A 14,262-nucleotide genomic window follows, 5' to 3' on the forward strand; every position below is an offset into this window, starting at 1 on the left:
AAATGCCACTTCTCCCCATGACCACTTCATACAATTTGAAGATAATGTTATTGTTCCCTAATTCTAGGCACTATCTTTAATTATAAACAGGGACTCCCCAGTCAATCCAACCCAGGAAAACAGAATTACTCTCAATCCAAATAATTCCAGGAGTATCTATTTTAGCAGCAACATCTGTAAACTATTCTACAAGCCTTCAATAACAGAATCACACACTATCTGACCAGTAACAACAATAATACTGAAAGCCAAATTTGTAGTCCTCATTGGAAAATGAACTGTAGCTCCCATTTTTAACCTATACACTTTTGGGGGTGGGGGAAAAAGCATAAGGAAATAAAACTTTGAAAGCCAATTTAAAGACAAGTTTATTCCTTTTTCTCTCCTTTTTGAGTGTCATCACACTAGTCCATGTTCCCATCCCTTCACTCCTACTTTAACTAATAGTCTTCTGGTTAATCTTCCTGTGTCAGGTCTCTCCCCACTCCAGTCCCTATTCTTACCTTCAGACTCAAATATAAAATCCTATTTGGCTTTTAAAATTCTTCCTCATATGGCCCCTTCTACTATTTCCAGTCTTGTTTTTGCCTTATTCTGCCGTACTTATCCCTGTGATCCAGCAAAGTGGCCAGTGATACTGCATCTTAATTCCTCCCCTCTAAGATGATCTCCAATTTATCCTGCTTCTGTGATAGTTGTACATAGTTATTTACATATTGTCTTCTCAACTGGATTGTGAGCTTCTTGATGACAGGAGCTATTTTTAAATTTGTTTTCTTCATATCCCTCATTGGCATTTAATAAACGCTTCACTTAACTTCATTACAGAGTCCAAAATAGTTCATTCTGGATCTTTATGAGGACACCTTTCAATTGAAAGTCAAATGCCCAGATCTGACCACCTCAAAAGTGTAAGAGGTGTCATTGTTAAGATGGGCATGAGTTTTAGTATCTCTTTTACTTGGCTCAAAGTTGTTTGGATGGGGTCCATGGAATTATAAAGGAGGAGCTCTGTAGGTTAATCAGGTAAGCTGATTTGGTTGCTGCCTCTAAAATAAAACATGAAATCAGGATACTTCAGACAGGCTAATTTGGTAAGTTGAGATTCTAAAAGAACTCCAGCTAATGCATATTTAATTCTACTTGGCACATAATTCAATATCTAAAGCCTTGCAGAGTGGAGCTGTTGAGACAACACAGAAAAATTAAAATTACAATGTGTATCTCATCCACCCATAATGAAAACTAGCTATAAAGGATTTTTTAAAAAAAGATGAAAATACAACTAGGAAACACTGATCTGGTTAGGATATGAGAAATTGTACTGATTATATGGATCCCAAGCTATGACTCAAGGAGTCCCTTTCCCCACCAAATATCAAGTAGATATTTGGTGGGGAAAGGGGCTCCTTCAGTTGGTGTTAAAATAAACAAACAAAACTCCAAACCAGTGAGACTTATAAACTTAAATAAAACCAGGCCCTCCCTCCTGTTTTATCAAGGGAAAACAGGAGAAGCTACCTCTTCAAACTTCTAAATACTCTTCTCAAGACTGCTGTTTTTTTGGGGTTTTTTTGTTGTTGTTTTTTAACCTGATTTCAACTATATAAGAAGGCTGTTAGGGAAGTGGGCCACACACACTGTAATATGACCTAGAACCTTCACTTCCCTAGGGAGGACATTGAGGTCTCTCCCTCCCTAGAGATAGTTCTGTCTGGGATGCAGGGAAGGTCAAGGAACAAAACATTAAACTCAAAGTCAGGAGAATAAAGGTTTTTCCAGCTCCACCCAGGATTTTTATATATGACCTTTGGCTGGTCCACACTTCTTGAGCTTTACTCAAACTAATCTGTTCCTTAGAATTTGATTGTAATTGACATTAGGGACTAAAAACAAAACAAATTTCTTACCCTTCTATGTTTAAAGTTTATATTTTAATTGCCACAATTGCCCTGCAATCATAGAAATAGATAATGTTTGATTGGATTATATGATCTGCATTATGAAAAAAGGTGATGTGAAATTAAAGCCAAGGGACTTATTAAAATAAAACTTAACCAATAGCTATGTTACTGTTCAAAAAGAGATATTCTCCTGAGAAAATTCTCTATTTAAAATACTATTAAAATAAGAGAATATAGGAACTCAGAGCAGAATCACACAATTCAACTTACCTCCCCATCCCCATATTCTAGGTAAGATATAAAAAGTGGAACTGATTTGTCCAAAGTCTCATAGTGAGTTTTCCCATATCCATTCAGAGTGTTTCAGCATTTCTAAGAATCCACCTTCCTTAGACTCCAGAAATAAGTCATGTTTATCAAAAGATAGAAGAATTAAGAATAATATCCTGAAAAGGAAAGCAGGAATCTCTCTACCGTTATCACCCATGAATTATAATATAACTTCAGAAGCAGACGGGACCTCCAAAGCCATCTAGGACAACATACCTAATCAGGAATATCCCTTAAAATACCTCCAAAATAGTAACTCTCCTGCCTCAGCTTAATGAGCTCCAATTATAGGAATGAACAACTCTATAGCCCATTCCATTTTTTTGGACATCTCTAATAAGTATGAAGTTTTTTCTTGGACTGAGCTGAAATCGTCTTCTCTGTAGTTTCCATACATTGCTCTTAGGTGACACTTCAGAGACCAAACAAATAGATTTAATCCCTCCTGCAAGAAACATATTTTTCATGTACTTGAGGAGAGATCATAACTTCTCATAAGTCTTTTCTTCTCCAGAAAAATAAAAACCACTTATCCAGTTCAACCAATATTCATATAACTATCAATAACTATTGATTCTCTAACTTCGTTATCTTCATTTGGATTCTCTTTTCTTTATTATGATCTTTTCTAAAATGTAACTCCCCCAACTCAATATAACACTCTAGATGTGGGGGAGGCCAGCTGGGTTGCTCAGTGGATTGAAAGCCAGGCCTAGAGACGGTTGGTCCTAGGTTCAAATCCGCCCTCAGACACTTCCCAGCTGTGTGACCCAGGGCAAGTCACTTAACTCCCATTGCCTACCTTTACCACGCTTCTGCCTTGGAGCCAATACACAGTAATGACTCCAAGATGGAAGGTAAGGGCTTAAAAAAATAATAATACTCTAGATGTGGTCTTACTGAATAGAGTATCCAGGCAGCCAACTATATCCTTTGTTTTACATAATTAGTTTCTCAAGATGAAGCCCTATTTTTTAAAACTTTTTTTGGTTATCTTATCAAACAATTGACTAACTAATAATACTCTACATTTATATCCCCTAAAAATCTCAAATTTTTCTCAGTAGAATTGTCCAGCCATACTTCTCCCATTCCATTCTTATACAGTTGATTATTTTTTAGTCCAAATATAGAACTTAAAATTTATCCTTATTAAATTTCATCTTAGTCTGTTGAGACCTTTTTTATGTTGATTCCATCATCTGGGCCTCCCCAAGGTTTTCTTCACCAAAATTAACTCTCCCTTCTCTGCCCTATGTCTAATTCCTTTTGTCACAGTGTGGCTTTGTGATATATTTGGAAGAATGAAAGTATCTCAGTATGTCTTTACTTTTTGTTAGGAAGAAATTATCTGATTGAACTAATTCCTACATAGATAATTTTATATACCAGCTTTGGTTTGTTGCATATAGTTTTCGCAAATTTTAGCTTTTATTTACAATCTTCACATCAAATATAAATGTGTACTCACAAATGAATTACATCATTTTATTAGGGACTCAAAAATATATTTATATATAGATGGATGGCTGTGTCTTATACATATTGATATATGTATGTATGCATAGAATTTATGGGCTTTTTGAATTGGAAGTGACCTTAGTAGTCCTCTAATCCAACCAATAGCCAAGAAGTAACCCCTTCAACAACATACTTATAAGTAGTCATCAATCTTTGATCAAACACCAGTAGAGAGGGGGAATGTACTTCTTCCTAAGCAAACAATGAAATAGTTTTAATTATTTGGAACTTTTATCTGATATCAAACCTAAACTTGCCTGTTGGCAACTTCTCTTCATTGCTTCTTGTTTTCCCTTGAGCTTCATAGAGCAAGTCTAGACTTTCTTCCACATGATAGTTCTTTAAACATTTGCAGATAGGATGTTATCTCTGAGTCCTCTCTTTTCCAGGATAAAAATTTTCGGTTCTTTCGACTGATCCTCACATTTAATAGAATGATGGCTCCTGGTTCCCCTCCTTTTCCTGCTCTCTATTTTATTAATGTCTTTCTTATATTGAAGTATCTACCCTAAACACAGTAATTCAAATATAGTCTGGCAAGGGCAGAGAGAAGTGAAACTACTACCTCCTTATTCTGGAAGTTCTGCCTCTCTTAATGCCACCTAAGATCATTTTTGGCTTCTCAATTCCACTGTTGATTGATTCATCGTTAGTTGGTAGCTTACTAAAACCCCTGCTCTAATCTCTAAGTTTGCTGCTCTGACTATTTATATGTGTGTGTGAACAAACACACATATACATAATATGTGCATTTATATGATACCTGACCATATACTAGTACATAGAAAAATATTTGAATAGAATTATATGTACTTGCACACACCTCATCTGTTGTTAAAAGGATACCATTTATTTAGCCTTCCAGTGCAGTGGATTGTCAAACTACTCTCAGTTGGTATACCTTCATAGACATAACTGCATTCCAATCCACTTATTCCAGAGGCTCAATCAGCTTTAAGGTATTTGGGATTCAGGGCAAGGCATCACATAGGCTAATGTCTTGAACCTGTCCTCCTGGAGGCCCTGGAAACACCCAGTTGGTCCTTTATTATATTTTTACATTTAGTTTACATTTACTTTTTTACATTTTACCCATTTATTAGCAAAATTCAGGACATAGTTATGGATTATCCTTATTAGGTCAACGTTATGTGGTTAGCTGAATGGCCTTCCAGTGATAGATCCTGAATAAGGAAAGGAAGAGAAATATGTATTTGGTGGTGGGAGAAAGAAATCACCAACTGACCAAATTGAAATTTTTTTAATATTAATTACACAGAAGAAACAGTATGTATGTTCTATTTAAAGCAAAATAATTTTGTTTATCTATATAAGACAGCAGCTCTACTTTGGGAGTCTCCCTCAGATTTCTTTATGAATCATCAAGGAGCAAGTTTATTCTGGCAAGTAAAGGATTAAAACTATAGAAATGTTTTATCTTTACTCAACATATCCTTGATGAAAACAAGAGAAGGAAACAGGAAGGCTTTCGCAGAAGATGTTCTACTAAAGGCGAATTGGTGTAGTCATACAACTAATAGTTCTAAAGAATGTAAGATTCTGCTAAGTTTATTATTTGTCAATTACCCCAAAAAAAGCATTTGTTGATCAAAATGTAGTCTTAAACTCCTTCCTAAGATAAAATCTCTCTGTCTCTCTCTGTGTCTTTCTCTGTCTCTGTTTCTGTCTCTGTCTCTCTGTCTCTCTCTCTGTTTCTGTCTCTCTGTCTCTCTTTATGTCTCTTTGTCTCTCTCCTCTCTCTGTCTCAGTCTCTCTCTTCCTCTCTCTCTGCCTCCCCTTCTTTCACTCTCTCTTTCTCCCTTTCCCTTTCCATCTCCGTCTCCTTCTTCCTCTCTCTGTCCTTCTCTCCTGCCCTCTTCCTTTCCTCCCTTCCTCCTCTCTCCCTCTATGTGTGTTTATGTGCACATTTATTTATATAATATGCATATTATATATATATATATTAGGATCCTAGAAATTTCAGTTACATTTACAACTTTGGAAATAACTTTGTTCAATGATTGGCCAAGTATTAATGTCAAATGATACATAAAATCTTTTCCATTTTTTTATTATGATACAGTCAGTAATATTTTCCATTCCTCTGCAGTCTTTCTCTTAACATGTTTAAATGTTTGCCAAAGTCATAGAGGAAGTCCTGTGTAAAGCCCAAATAGAAGCAAGAAAGTCTGTAAATAATGTGGTTCTTCAGCCAATTTATTGATGATATTGTGCTTATTTTGTAGAATTTCCCAAATACAACAAGACCTCCTTAATTATGTCCCATTCACTCAAAAGAGATCAATCATTCATTGGAAAAACCAAATGAATGAGGAATTCACATTGTCCAGATGGTAACATGTAATTCTATAGGTCGCCTATTGAATTAATTCATCTTGAGTAGGCATTGCAAATAATCATCAGCTTAGTCCAGAAATGAACAAGAATGACCGGACTGGATCGTATTTGGGATATCATACAATGTCTCCAACGCTCTCAAATCACTATTATAAAAGCATCAATTTTTAAAAACCAACATTATTCTCCTAGTGTTCCTATATGGTTACAAATCAGGAAACATTACAATATCAAAATAATCAACACTGCAAGCTACCCAAAGGGCAACGGAAAGACTTATAGGGGGTGAAAGTAGGCTCCAAATTATTATCAAAGATGACTCTTTATGTAAAAGATATTCTCTATCAAATAAAAAAAACCACAAGGAATTCATTTAGGAAAATAAAAAGGATAACATTTAATATTGACAAAATATGAACAATAATCTGTCATCAAACATTTATTAAGTCCTACTATCTGGAAGATTCTGTGCTAGGCATAAAAAACCATGAAAACCATGCAGATGATTACATAAATCCTCCCTTAAGGATTTCTCAAAGACATAGATGAGAACAGCAAAGGATGAGGGTTTATGAATGAGTTATTACTGGTGACACTGCTTGTATCAATGAGATCCTATATTGGCTAATGTCAAAATATCTTCCTTAATTCTTCACATGGCTTCTTTCATGTTAATTCAAATGAATTTATAAATTAAGGGTGGCAGGGAGAATTTAATAGATCTTAGAGCAAGGAGCCTCCAATTGCTTCACTTTCTCTTTTTTACCTTTCCTTCCAATCTAGAAGTGTAATGAAGATAGTAGACCTGCAAATGATGATATTGGTTATAATAATTGTAAGGCTGTCAGGAAGATGATATGGGCCAGTCACTGGGCTATGGACTTCAGATACTGAATGTAAAGGTATCTACTATCCTGCTCAGTCTAGAAGAGGGATAGGAATAACTTTCAAGCTCCTTTAAGGTGAATATTCTACAGCCTTTGACCTGCTGAAGGAATAACTCCAGTTGGTGAATATAAGAATCAGACAGGAAGGGAGATATGGCACTTACTGTTTAACTGTAAAGGAGTTTACTCTGGCTGCAGCACTTAGAATGTTCAAGCAGCTGTCCCTATTAGACTTTAGGTGAAGGTAAGCAAACAACTATTCTTGGATTAAAGCTAAGGGTTTATTGATAATCAAGTTTAGGTAAAAGGGATTGAAGAGAGGTTTAGGTAAAACTAAGAACTAACTAACAGCTACCTTCTTAAATCTAAGTTTAAAGACTTCCTGGTATGCTCTTCAGCTGACCCAAGGGACCAGCCCTAGGTTAGAAAATAAAGTGGTCTCTTTTGTTCATAAATAAACTAGTCTCTTGGTAAAGGAATAGTTGGTGAATCAGATGATATTTCTATTTGGCCTGCAGTGATACTTTGATGCTACCTAGCCTAAGAAACTAATTCCCATGTTCTCACTCCCATCTCCCTGGGTCCCAGAAATCCCAAGAGGTAGAAGGACAAATGAGAAGTGACCCAGCCAGGGGCCTGCAAGCTCTTATATACCCTGGCTCCAACTGCCAGGTGCCACCTGTCCCCTGGCCCATGCCAAGTTCTATATTCTAACTAGGACAAACTGCCAACTTGCCCCATGAAAATATGGCAGTATGATTTTCTGTATTACAGAAGGTAGTTTGGAATTATATTTACCACAATAGATAATTTCACTATCCTATATTTTGAACTAAAAATTCCTAGAAAATATAATTTATATTTCTTTAAGCACTCATTTCTTTCTAACAAATTGAGAGTGAATTCCACAACACTGGATAATATAAGGGGCTATGGCAAATTGTAAAGGTGATTGCTAAATGATTTACTCAACAGATTAGTCCTTTTCAGTTTTTATATGAAAAATTTATCACTGAAATGGCAACCAAAAGCTCTTCTAGTCATCAAAAGATTTTTTTCACCCTGAAAAATTAGCTCATCATTTGCTTTTTTTGGAAAAAAAATCAAGACAAAGGCACTAAATGTAATTTTTCATGAAAACAGGAATTCTGAGTAATTTTATTTTTTAATGTCCTTGCTGGTGATGAAACTGTTTGGGCATAGAGGTACCATTAGAGTTTTTGGATTTGTGGTTAAACCAATATTTAATTATAAAACCATAATGAAATAATATAAGTAAATATTGAATTAAATCAAATCACACAAATAAGTACTGGAGTACATTCCTATATTGTGCTAGCCCACAAAAAATGAAAACAGTCAACTTTATTGGGTAGAAGGACTTAAGGTGCTAGAAGAGGTGACACCTTTGTTGGCTATGGACTTTTTCTGTTTTTTATAGTGAAGCCTTGTCCTGAAGGACTTCTTATTTCATAGTATAGAGATGAAACTCTAGATAATATGTAGGGATGATCAACAGAAGTAGAATATAAATAGAAAGGAAAAGGAAAGTATTATAAAAAAGATTATGGGAAGATGAGTATTTAGATAAACGTAGAAAGATTGAACATACATATATTCTTTTCCTGATACTTCTATAAGACAGCTGGATGGCATAGTGTATTGAACACTTAGCCTGAAGTCAGGAAGACTCTTCTCTGTGTTCAACTCTGGCTTTAGACATTAGCTATATGATCACTTAACTCTAACTCATCAATAGAATGAGCTGGAGGCAGAATGGTAAATCACTCCAGTATCTCTGCCAAAAAAAAAAACTCAGAAGGGGGGTTAAGATGGTGGCAGAGTAAAAAGCAGCACTTAACCTCTCCTAACCACAACATACAGGACTCCTCAAGGGGACATAAAAACAAATCCAGACGAACAGAGGGACCCCACAACAGGGCGCAGCGTGGAAGGTATGTGGAATCGGGGCATTTCCATGCTATAAAGGGGTGAAACAGCTCTCACTAAATCGCGGGCTGAGCAACCCCCCCCACACACACACACACGCACACACACACACCACCTACAGTGCCAAAGCCAGCTCAAAAGAGATAGAGCAAGTTTGGGGCACCCATTGAGTCACTGCCAGCTCCAGGGCCTGTTCCTGAGAGCAGCAAGACTTGGGACTAGGCTAAAGAACACACACGGACTTTGAGCACGGACACGGAGAGCAGGCTTGGGCAGAGGCGGACACAGGCACGAGTGAAGGCTCTGAAACCCTGAGTGGGGAACCAGTGCAGATGGGTATACGTCTGTGGAAGCAGCTCCCTGAGACCTGTAAAGGAATCTCCAGCAGAGGATCAAGCAAGGGGGTCCATCAGGGGGCTTGACCTTGAAAACAACCAGACCTGAGACCTCAGGAGCCAAAAGAGCACAGATAGACCCTGAACACGAGGATAAATCTGAGAATGGGCTGGGCTAACAATGGCAACCCAGAATCAGGAAGGCCAAAAGAGAAAGATTAACAACAAGAAGAAGAAATCTCTAACACTTGACAACTTTTACACAGAGAAAATCCAGACAACCGAGCAAACAGAAGAGAAGAAAAAACAAGCAATCACATCCGGACCCCCCCAAAATAATGAAAACTGGTCACAAGCTCTTGAAGAGTTCAAATCTGAGATGACAAGAAAGTTGGAAAAGATTTGGCTAGAGAAATGGGAAATGACTCAAAAGGAAATCAGGCAAGAAAATAACAGTTTAAAAGGCAGAATTTCACAATTGGAAAGGGAGGCCAGTCAACTGAAGACCAGAAATGACCAGATTGAAAAGGAAAACCAGTCCCTAAAGGTTAGAATTGAGCAATTAGAAGCTAATGATCTCTCAAGACAGCAAGAACAAATAAAACAAAGTCAAAAGACTGATAAAATAGAAGGAAACATGAAATATCTCAATGAGAAAGTGACAGACCAAGAAAACAGGTCTAGAAGAGACAATTTGAAAATCATTGGTCTCCCTGAAAAAGCAGAAATTAATAGAAATTTGGACTCCATACTAAAAGAAATTATTCAGCAAAATTGCCCTGAAGTTCTACAACAAGAGGGCAATATAGACATTGAAAGGATTCATAGATCACCCTCTACACCAGACCCAGAAAAGAAAATGCCCAGGAATATAATAGCCAAATTCAAGAGCTTCCAAGTAAAAGAAAAAAGTCTTACAAGAAGCCAGAAAGAGACAATTCAAATATCAAGGAGCACCAATCAGGATCACACAGCATCTGGCAGCCTCCACGCTAAAAGACTGCAAGGCTTGGAATATGATATTCAGAAAGGCAAGAGAGCTGGGCCTTCAACCACGGATCAACTACCCATCAAATCTGACTATATACTTCCAGGGGAAAGTATGGGCATTCAACAAAATTGAAGATTTCCAAGCATTTGCACAGAAAAGACCAGGACTAAATGGAAAGTTTAATATCCAACCACAAAAATCAAGAGAAACATGAAAAGGTAAATAAGAAACAGAGGGGAAAGAAAGAAGACTTATAATTTTTAAATTTGCCTTTTTAAAGGCCTCAGTAAGATCTAATTATCTGTATTTCTATGTGGAGAAATGCTATGTATAATTCTCTGTAGTGAACTCTATTCAATATTATAGTATTCACTATTATAGTGATCAGAAGAATAATTCATAGGGAGAGGGTGGAATACTAAATGGTCTAAGATGATATGGGGCAGTGGGAAAGAGGGGGGTGAATACTAGGGGACACCAAGAAAAACTTGAGTGAATAAGAAAAATAGGATATTCTATTACACACAAAGAGGGCATGGGAAGGGGAGGGGACAAATACTATTATAAGAAGGAGAGGAAGAGAGCATTAAGAGGTAATATTTAAACCTTACTCTCAGTGTAATCAACCCGGAGAGGGAAGAGTAGCTATATTATCCATTGGGATATAAAACTCTATCTAACCCTACTGACAAAGTCAGAAGGGATAAACCAAAGGGAGCAAAGGAGTGGGGAGGTCAAAAGAGGGAGGGGAGGAGAAGGGGGAGGGAATTCATTAGGCCTTTAAAAATAAAAAGAGGGGAATAATAAGGGAGGGGCTAGAAAGGGAAGTTAATCAAGGGAGGGGATAAGGGATACTGGCTTAAAGCAAACCACTGGTTTAAAAGGAAATAGTTTAAGAAGAAGGGGTAAGAAAAGAGGAGGATATGAAAATGTCAGTGAATGCACAACTGATAATTATAACTCTGAATGCGAATGGGATGAACTCGCTCATAAAACGGGAGCAAATAGCAGAGTGGATTAGAAACCAAAATCCTACTATATGTTGTCTACAAGAAACACATATGAGGCAGGTGGACATACACAAGTTTAAGATTAAGGGCTTGAGCAAAATCTTTTGGGTGTCAAATGAGAAAAAGAAGGCAGGAGTGGCAATTGTGATTTCTGACAAAGCCAAAGTAAAAATAGATATGATTAAAAAAGACAGGGAAGGTCATTACATCCTGATTAAAGGCAGTATAAGCAATGAGGAAATAACACTGCTCAATATGTATGCACCAAGTGGCATAGCATCCAAATTCATAAAGGAGAAACTGGCAGAGCTCAAAAAGGAAATAGATAGTAAAACCATAATATTGGGAGATCTAAATATTCCTCTTTCAGATCTAGATAAATCAAACCAAAAAATTAAATAAGCAAAAGGTAAGAGAGGTGAATGAAGCCCTAGAAAAATTAGATTTAATTGATATGTGGAGAAAAATTAATAGGGACAAAAAGGAATACACCTTCTTTTCAGCTGCACATGGTACATTCACAAAGATTGACCATGTAATAGGGCATAGAAACACTGCAAAGAAATGCAAAAGAGCAGAAATAATAAATGTAACCTTCTCAGATCATAATGCAATAAAAATAATAATTAGTAAGGACACCTGCACAGGCAAATCAAAAACTAATTGGAAATTAAATAATATGATTCTCCAAAACCAGTTAGTCAAAGAAGAAATCATAGAAACAATCAACAATTTCATTGAAGAGAATGACAATGACAAGGCATCCTACCAAACTCTGTGGGATGCAGCCAAGGCGGTACTCAGGGGGAAATTTATATCCTTGAGTACATATATTAACAAATTAGGGAGGGCAGAGATTAATGAATTGGACATGCAACTCAAAAAATTAGAAAGCGAGCAAATTAAAAATCCTCAGATGAAAACCAAATCAGAAATACTAAAAACCAAGGGAGAAATTAATTAAATCGAAAGTAAAAGAACTATTGAATTAATAAATAAGACTAGAAGCTGGTATTTTGAAAAAACAGATAAAATAGACAAGGTACTGGTCAATCTAATAAAAAAAGGAAAGAAGAAAACCAAATCATCAGTATCAAAGATGAAAAGGGAGACCTCACCTCTAATGAAGGGGAAATTAAGGCAACCGTTAAAAACTATTTTGCCCAATTATATGGCAATGAATATAGCAATCTAGGAGACGTGGATGAATATTTACAAAAATATAAATTGCCTAGATTAACAGCAGAAGAAATAGAATACCTAAATTATCCCATATCAGAAAAAGAAATTGAACAAGCCATCAAAGAACTCCCTAAGAAAAAATCGCCAGGGCCTGATGGATTCACAAGTGAATTCTATCAGACATTCAAAGAGCAACTAATCCCAATACTATACAAATTATTTGATATGATAAGCAAAGAAGGAATGCTACCAAATTCCTTTTATGACACAAATATGGTACTGATTCCAAAGCCAGGGAGATCAAAAACAGAGAAAGAAAACTACAGACCAATCTCCCTAATGAACATAGATGCAAAAATCTTAAATAGAATACTAGCAAAGAGACTCCAGCAAGTAATTAAGAAGATCATCCACCATGATCAGGTGGGATTTATACCAGGAATGCAAGGTTGGTTCAACATTAGGAAAACCATCCACATAATTGACCATATCAACAGTCTAACAAACAAAAATCACATGATTATCTCAATAGATGCTGAAAAAGCCTTTGACAAAATACAGCATCCATTCCTATTGAAAACACTGAAAAGTATAGGAATAGAAGGACCTTTCCCAAAAATAATAAACAGGATATACCTAAAACCATCAACAAACATCATATGCAATGGGGATAAATTAGAAGCCTTCCCAATAAGATCAGGAGTAAAACAAGGATGCCCATTGTCACCTCTATTATTTAACATAGTACTAGAAACAATAGCAGTAGCAATTAGAGAAGAAAAAGAAATTGAAGGTATCAAAATAGGCAATGAGGAGACTAAGCTATCACTCTTTGCAGATGATGCGATGGTCTACTTAAACAATCCTAGAGAATCAACTAAGAAGCTTGTAGAAATAATCAGCAACTTTAGCAAAGTTGCAGGATACAAAATAAATGCACATAAATCATCAGCATTTCTATATATTTCCAACACATTAGACCAGCAAGAGTTAGAAAGAGAAACACCATTTAAAATCACCCTAGACAATATAAAATACTTGGGAATCTATCTACCAAAACAAACACAGCAATTATATGAAAAAAACTACAAAACACTTTCCAAACAAATAAAACTGGATCTAAACAACTGGAAAGCTATTCATTGCTCATGGGTAGGACGAGCTAACATAATAAAAATGACCATTCTACCCAAATTAATTTACCAATTTAGCGCCATACCTATCAAACTACCAAAAAACTTCTTTACTGAATTAGAAAAAACTATAACAAATTTTATTTGGAATAATAAAAGATCAAGAATATCAAGGGAAATAATGAAAAAAAATATGAAGGAAGGGGACCTAGCAGTACCAGATATTAAACTGTACCATAAAGCAGCAGTCATCAAAACAATATGGTATTGGCTAAGAGACAGAAGGGAGGATCAGTGGGATAGACTTGGGGTAAATGACATCAGCAAGACAGTGTATGATAAACCCAAAGAGCCCAACTTTTGGGACATGAATCCACTATTTGACAAAAACTGCTGGGAAATTTGGAAAACAATATGGGAGAGATTAGGTTTAGATCAACATCTCACACCCTACACCAAGATAAATTCAGAATGGGTGAATGAATTGAATATAAAGAGGGAAACTATAAATAAGTTAAGTGAACACAGAATAGTATACTTGTCAGATCTCTGTGAAAGGAAAGATTTTAAAACCAAGCAAGAGTTAGAGAAAATTACAAAATGTAAAATAAATTATTTTGATTACATAAAACTAAAAAGCTTTTGTACAAACAAAAACAAT

The sequence above is a fragment of the Gracilinanus agilis genome, chromosome 3 (assembly GCF_016433145.1).
Source record: "Gracilinanus agilis isolate LMUSP501 chromosome 3, AgileGrace, whole genome shotgun sequence".
In the NCBI taxonomy this organism is placed as follows: domain Eukaryota; kingdom Metazoa; phylum Chordata; class Mammalia; order Didelphimorphia; family Didelphidae; genus Gracilinanus; species Gracilinanus agilis.